Source organism: Quercus suber, unplaced genomic scaffold (genome assembly GCF_002906115.3).
Source record: "Quercus suber isolate HL8 unplaced genomic scaffold, Cork oak 2.0 scaffold_290, whole genome shotgun sequence".
Taxonomy (NCBI): domain Eukaryota; kingdom Viridiplantae; phylum Streptophyta; class Magnoliopsida; order Fagales; family Fagaceae; genus Quercus; species Quercus suber.
In genome coordinates, this window is record NW_027069746.1 from 816,001 (window position 1) to 822,161 (window position 6,161).

The 6,161-nt window shown below is 31.9% G+C and overlaps 1 non-coding gene across 1 annotated transcript; it reads left to right on the plus strand.

Annotated features, from left to right (window-relative positions):
* The first annotated feature begins 2,886 nt into the window (after positions 1–2,886).
* On the plus strand, positions 2,887–4,610 carry LOC111999191 (uncharacterized). Its single transcript, XR_010632479.1, has 5 exons — positions 2,887–3,001; positions 3,082–3,173; positions 3,710–3,847; positions 4,043–4,141; positions 4,218–4,610. It is a non-coding gene; the product is annotated as an uncharacterized LOC111999191 (transcript).
* The last annotated feature ends 1,551 nt before the right edge of the window (positions 4,611–6,161 follow it).

Below are 6,161 nucleotides of genomic sequence, written 5' to 3' on the forward strand. Positions count from 1 at the left end.
ATTTGTAAGAGAGTTTTGTTGGGCTTTTTGGATTTTTCCCACAAGGTAAATGAGTTTGGGCTTTTTATAGAGATGGTATAATTTTGTGGCCTAATTTTGATAATGGTATGATAAGTATTTGTGTGAGAGCCCAAGTTGAATAATATGTGGGATGTAATGGGTAATATTTGTGAGAGGGTCCAAAATAATTGAGGCTTATATGAGAAATATTTGTAGGAGCCCAAGTTGGGTAATAATATGGGGAAATATTTGGGTAACATGTGGGAAGTATTTAGAAAATATTTATGTGGGCCTAAAGTAGTTTATGGGCTTGTATGGGCATATTAGTGAGTGGACCAATGAGTTTAGGACCTCAAAATTTGTACCTCAACAAATACAAATTAATCAAATATGCATATAGCATGTGTGGCATACGATGTGATATGAATCCAAAGTTAGAACTCACTCTTAAAAACTAGCTTGTAAGGAAATGATGCCCAAGAGCTTATATACACATGATTAAACTTGCACTTAAACCATGTGACGTACTTGGATCATAACATGCCACCACTCTCCGCAGCCAAAGTCCACGACGACTCACTCTATTGACACTGACCCAATGGTAGTGCTTACTTTGTTTTGGTAGCTCCACTCACATATTAGTTATTCAATGACTTAGTAAGACATTTTACCATAAAATTGCAACTCATTTGATCCTATACTTAATGAGCTATTTTTGATTACTTGACGTGGTGGTTGACTATGATACCAAATAGTACAAACTCATAGGTAGAACTCACCATTGAAAACCGATATGTAAAGAAAAAGTGCTCAAGAGCTTATATATACATGATTAAGTTTGCACTTGAGCCATGTGAGAAACTTGGATCGTAACGTAATGGACCAAAAAATTAAAGATAAAAAACAAACCCAACTACGGAGATGGGAATTGTCTTCCTTGGTGAGTTGGTTGAGAGTTTTTGGCTCATAACGTCATTGTGATAGCGTTCATGGCTTCTAATTATTCTTCATTTTAGCCATTAAATGTTTTTGTAAAATTACTCTCCTTGCATTACAAGTAATGTTACTAAAAGTAGAATTAGGATTATTTGGCTAACACTACATGTAGGTCCTTGTGTGAGAATACCTATGGCTGTGGATATACTGGGGATTTGAGTTATTTTATATTTGTGAGTGTGGTTGTAATAGTTATCATTGATAGAGGATTTTTGATTGGTGTTGTCGGTGGACATAGACATAGAGTTTGTCATGCATGGGAGCTAAGATTGAAGAGAAGGATCAAGCTCTCTTATTTTTATTTTTTAACTTCATGAAGGAAACTTATTTTTAACTTCACTCATTCCTTTGTTACTACATTATTAACTTTAAACATAGAGGAAATACAAGGATGAAATAGAAGTAATTTTGAAAGTTGAGGTAGTCAATTGACACAATTAATAGTTAAAGAACCAAATTACTAATTTAAGCTATACATAAATGAACTTTGGCTTTTAATATACATACATACATATATATATATATATATATTAAATTTTCATTTAAATGTTGATGTGGTATTGTTTAATATTAATTAATTCTGTTATTATTTTTTTAGCACCCACATCAGCATTTGGCATGCTAGCTGTGCACACTGTTAGCCATATAGGCATTTTTTGTTTGTAAATTAACAGTAAGGACCAAATTAGTTGTAAATTGAAAATAATATGAACCAAATTGGCTGCTATCAAAATGAAGGGATCAAATTGACTATAACCCTAAAATGTAAGGACCAAAATAGTATTTTTGCTTGAAAAATATGTGTATAGAATTTTTTGGCAAACCGAAGTAATTATTCATTATTGTGCTCCTTCCTCTCAAATAATAATAGGTGTCACTAATTAAATTTATGTTGGAACCCGCCATCATGTATGGGAAATGAGTATTTTTATTTTTATTTTTTATAATTCGATAGTTGAGAGGGAGGAATATTTGAACCTTGGACATCCTTCTTGGAAATAATACGAGAAAGTGCCAGTTGTAAGAGAAGTGAGCATTTCTCTTGGAGTATTAAATTTTTTTTTGAGAAATGCTATATTCACAATATTTTTACAACAAATCTTATGTAGCAAATTGTTACAGGTTGTTATTGATCAAGTAGAAAAGTAATTTCAATGGTAGGTTCAAATTAAAACCAATAACAACTAACTACCTATGATTTGTTGTGAAAATATTGTGGACATAACACCTCTCTATTTATTTATTTATTTTTTTTGTTTAATATCTATGAAAAGTAAATATATAATACTATGAGAGTACAATAATGTTATACTCTCTCATCTTACATAATTATGGGTCTTAGTCCCACAATTACTATGAGAGGGGAACTACATCATTGTACTCATTTATGGAGTGTATGCATTTAATACTTTTTTGCCTTTACAATTACTATAGTTTATTAGTTAATTGGTACCTAATTTATTAGTTCTGTGGAACTTTACAATAGTAAGCAATGTTAATTGTGTGAAAGTAATTACAACTCCTATATGGTAAACCATTTAAAGTTCAACAAAAAATGTATATGGTAAATCATTTATTATTATTTAATATTATATTTAATATCCTATAAACTTTGGCAACCTAAGAAGACTATACCTAAGGGTCGTCAATGGGCCGAGTTGAGTTGGGCCAAAAGAGAAACCTCGACCCATGGGCAATGCCCATTTTGTCTTTAGCTAGCTAGGCTATCGGGTTGAGCCTAATAGGCTACCTATGGGTTTGTGTTAGCATATTATTTTATTATTTTTATAAGGAAAGAATCGATTTTTTATAAGGGAATAATTAATCTATTTTTCTAAAGGAAAGAATTAAAGAATGTAATACTTAATTACAAATTTTTTTACNGCAAATTGCCCTTGATTCAGCCAGAGGTCTTGAATATATCCATGAGCATACTGTTCCTGTTTATATCCATCGTGATATTAAATCAGCAAATATATTGATTGACAAGAACTTCCATGGAAAGGTTGCATTAGTACCTTTATTTTTACTATGAGATCTTCAAAAGCTTATTCCCATTGTTGTACTGAAATATTTGCACTGTAGGTTGCAGATTTTGGATTAACTAAACTGACCGAAGTTGGAGGTGCATCACTCCCCACACGTCTTGTGGGAACATTTGGATACATGCCACCTGAGTAAGTTTTCTTTCTTTGTATTAAAGGAGTAGCAAATTCAGCTATGAGAGATGGATTTGGATGTTTTGGTGGAAGCAAGCTGCTAGATTGGACCATATATAGGCTCCACAAGTGGCTATCTATAAGTTTCTACCAGATTCTTCCAGTCTATAAATTACTGACCAAGGGGCTTGGAAATTGTGTTTGATTGATAATCAACATCCAACCTTAGATACATATCTACTATTTAGGTGTGCTGGTTTGTGAAATTTCACTAGTGGTTAATGGCACCTGGCAGCTGCCATCAGAAATGTGAGAGACCCTTCTTTAGTGAGAATTTGAACGTAGGGTTTTAGCTGCTGGGGTATGCATTTTACCTTTTCTGAAATATTATCCTTGGTACTGCTGCGGATGTTCTCCTTGGAAGTAGGTTTCAAAGAGATGAGTTTGCTACTGATTATTAATTGATCCCATGGGCTCCTTAATAGATGAGGAAAAGCCTTAGCTATGTTTTTGTCTGTAAAGAATGGATTGAATTTTACCTCTCTTGTGTGCAGATATGCTCAGTACGGAGATGTTTCTTCCAAAGTTGATGTATATGCCTTTGGGGTTGTCCTTTATGAACTTATTTCAGCCAAGGAAGCTGTGTTCAAGGATAATAGTTCTGCTCATGAATCCATGGCCTTGTTGCTTTGGTAATCTTCTTGCCATCCCTCTAAGTAACACCCCCCCCCCCCCCCCCCCCCCACACACCTCCTACCTTCTCTTCTCTCTACTGTTCCGAGCCTATCAGCTTGATATGAAGCTTTTATTAGGCTTTCCCTGTCTGGTACCACTTTCTGGGAAAGAAAACTTGGACGAACATTTATTGTGTATTCTGTGTGTCACAGTTTGAAGACGTTTTTAGTCAGCCCAATCCTAGAGAGGACCTACGTAAAGTAGTTGATGCTCGGCTTGGAGATGACTACCCACTTGACTCAGTATGGAAGGTGAAACATCTCATACAAAAACCCTACCATTATTGGCTTTATGATTTCATTTCCAATAAAAGAGTTTTTTTTGCAGGTGGCCCAACTTGCCAAAGCGTGTACACAAGAGAATCCGCAACTACGGCCAAGTATGAGATCTATCGTGGTTGCCTTAATGACACTTTCATCCACAACTGAGGATTGGGACGTCGGTTCCTTTTATAAAAATGATGCTCTAGCCAATCTAATGTCTGGGAGGTAGAACCTAGTTACTGCACTCTTGATGGTAGAATGTAGATGGTGCAATGTTACTCGCATTGCGGAAAATTTTTTTTGGTGTGAATAATACCAATATTAATTTATTCCAGACATATACTGTAAATGCTTATAGTTGAGAATTATGGAAGGGTGTGTAAATCATATACGTTTGTTTAATTAATATATATGCTAGGCTTGCTAGCTGATCTTGGCTAGTGGGTTTCTCATCAAATTGAACTGTTTGGTATGTTACAAATTTGAACATTCAACTGCTCAGCATTTCGTTTGAAGAGCATTCGACATAAGCACAAACTTTAATATGTTGATTAAAATTCTAAATTGAGGCTTCCAAGGTCTAGTGACAATTGATATTAGGCTTGTAAATGAATAAGTTATTTATAAGCGAAAAAATTTATCTCTAAACTAGTTTAGAGAGAAACTCTTTAAACTCTTTCTATATCTTTTTATTGAGTGTGAATTTGGAAATTCGTTAGATTGCATGTTCTTATTATATCTTTCATGTTTGCAAAATTTCAAGAAAATCAAAGATCAATTTTTGTGTCATTAATTAAATGTTTAAATTTCAAGTTTTCGTGGTTTAAAATTATGCATAAAAAATAAGTTTATTGATCAAATAGTAAATAACATTCAATTTAATCAAAATTTGACATACATATTAAGAACATAAAGAATATATAATTCAACGATTAAATTTTCAAAATTGACACTCAATAATATGTATATTATATATATATATATATATATATATTAAGATTGGATTGAAAGTTTGTAAACTAGTCCATATGATATCAAATTATTCTTTGTAGCTTATGGGTAATATAAACAATCCATTCATAATAAAAATTCATAGATTTGTGAAAATGTAAAGAATTTAGTCATACTTTTACTGTATGGAAAAAGAATAAATTAATTAAGTAAATCGTAAATAAGCTCAACCTTGTTCAACAAAAAAATAAATTAGTTCGAAATTAAATTAGATGAACAAACTTAAACTTTTAATACTGAGCTTGGTTTGTTTGCAACCCATATTGATTATTGACACTTAAAATTAGCAAATTCTAGAGATGCAAAACTAAAATAAATAAATTATTAATTTTATGAAAAAAAAAATTTTGGATAACATGACCTAGTAATCAGGGATGGACCAGGTGGGTGCCTAATGGGGCCCGGCCCTGCTGGGTCCAAATTTTATTTTTTTTTAGTCATTCTATATTTCATTTTGTAGTTGGCCCCCACTTTTTCCCAATTAGTCTAGCTAATCTAATCCAAGTAATAACTATCTAACTCAAAACTTAACAAAAAAAATAAAAATATTCACAATGACAATTGTATTTTAGCAAAAAAAAAAAAAAAAAAACTATTTTACCACAAAATGACAAAAAAAAAAATCATGTGTATTGGAGAAGTTAAGGCTAAATTTTTTTGCAACTATAATAAACTGGTCTAAATACCAGTTGACTGTAGCAAGTTGTCAAAAATAATATAAAATATTTTATTAAGATTATATCTCTTCCTTCAATTAAAAACTCAAATTCTCTCTCTTCCTTATTATTTTAATGAGTTGTTTACATTATTTTAAATGAAGTAATAAATGAAAATAGAACATTTGATATTAAGTGTATTATAAAGTAAGTAAAATAGATAAAGTAAATTTTTGAGATACTAAAAGTTAAAATTTTTAGCACTACCATTGTAAATGCATTAACTTTAACAGGAAAAAAAAAAACAAACAAACAAACAAATCCTAGCCAACCTAGTATTA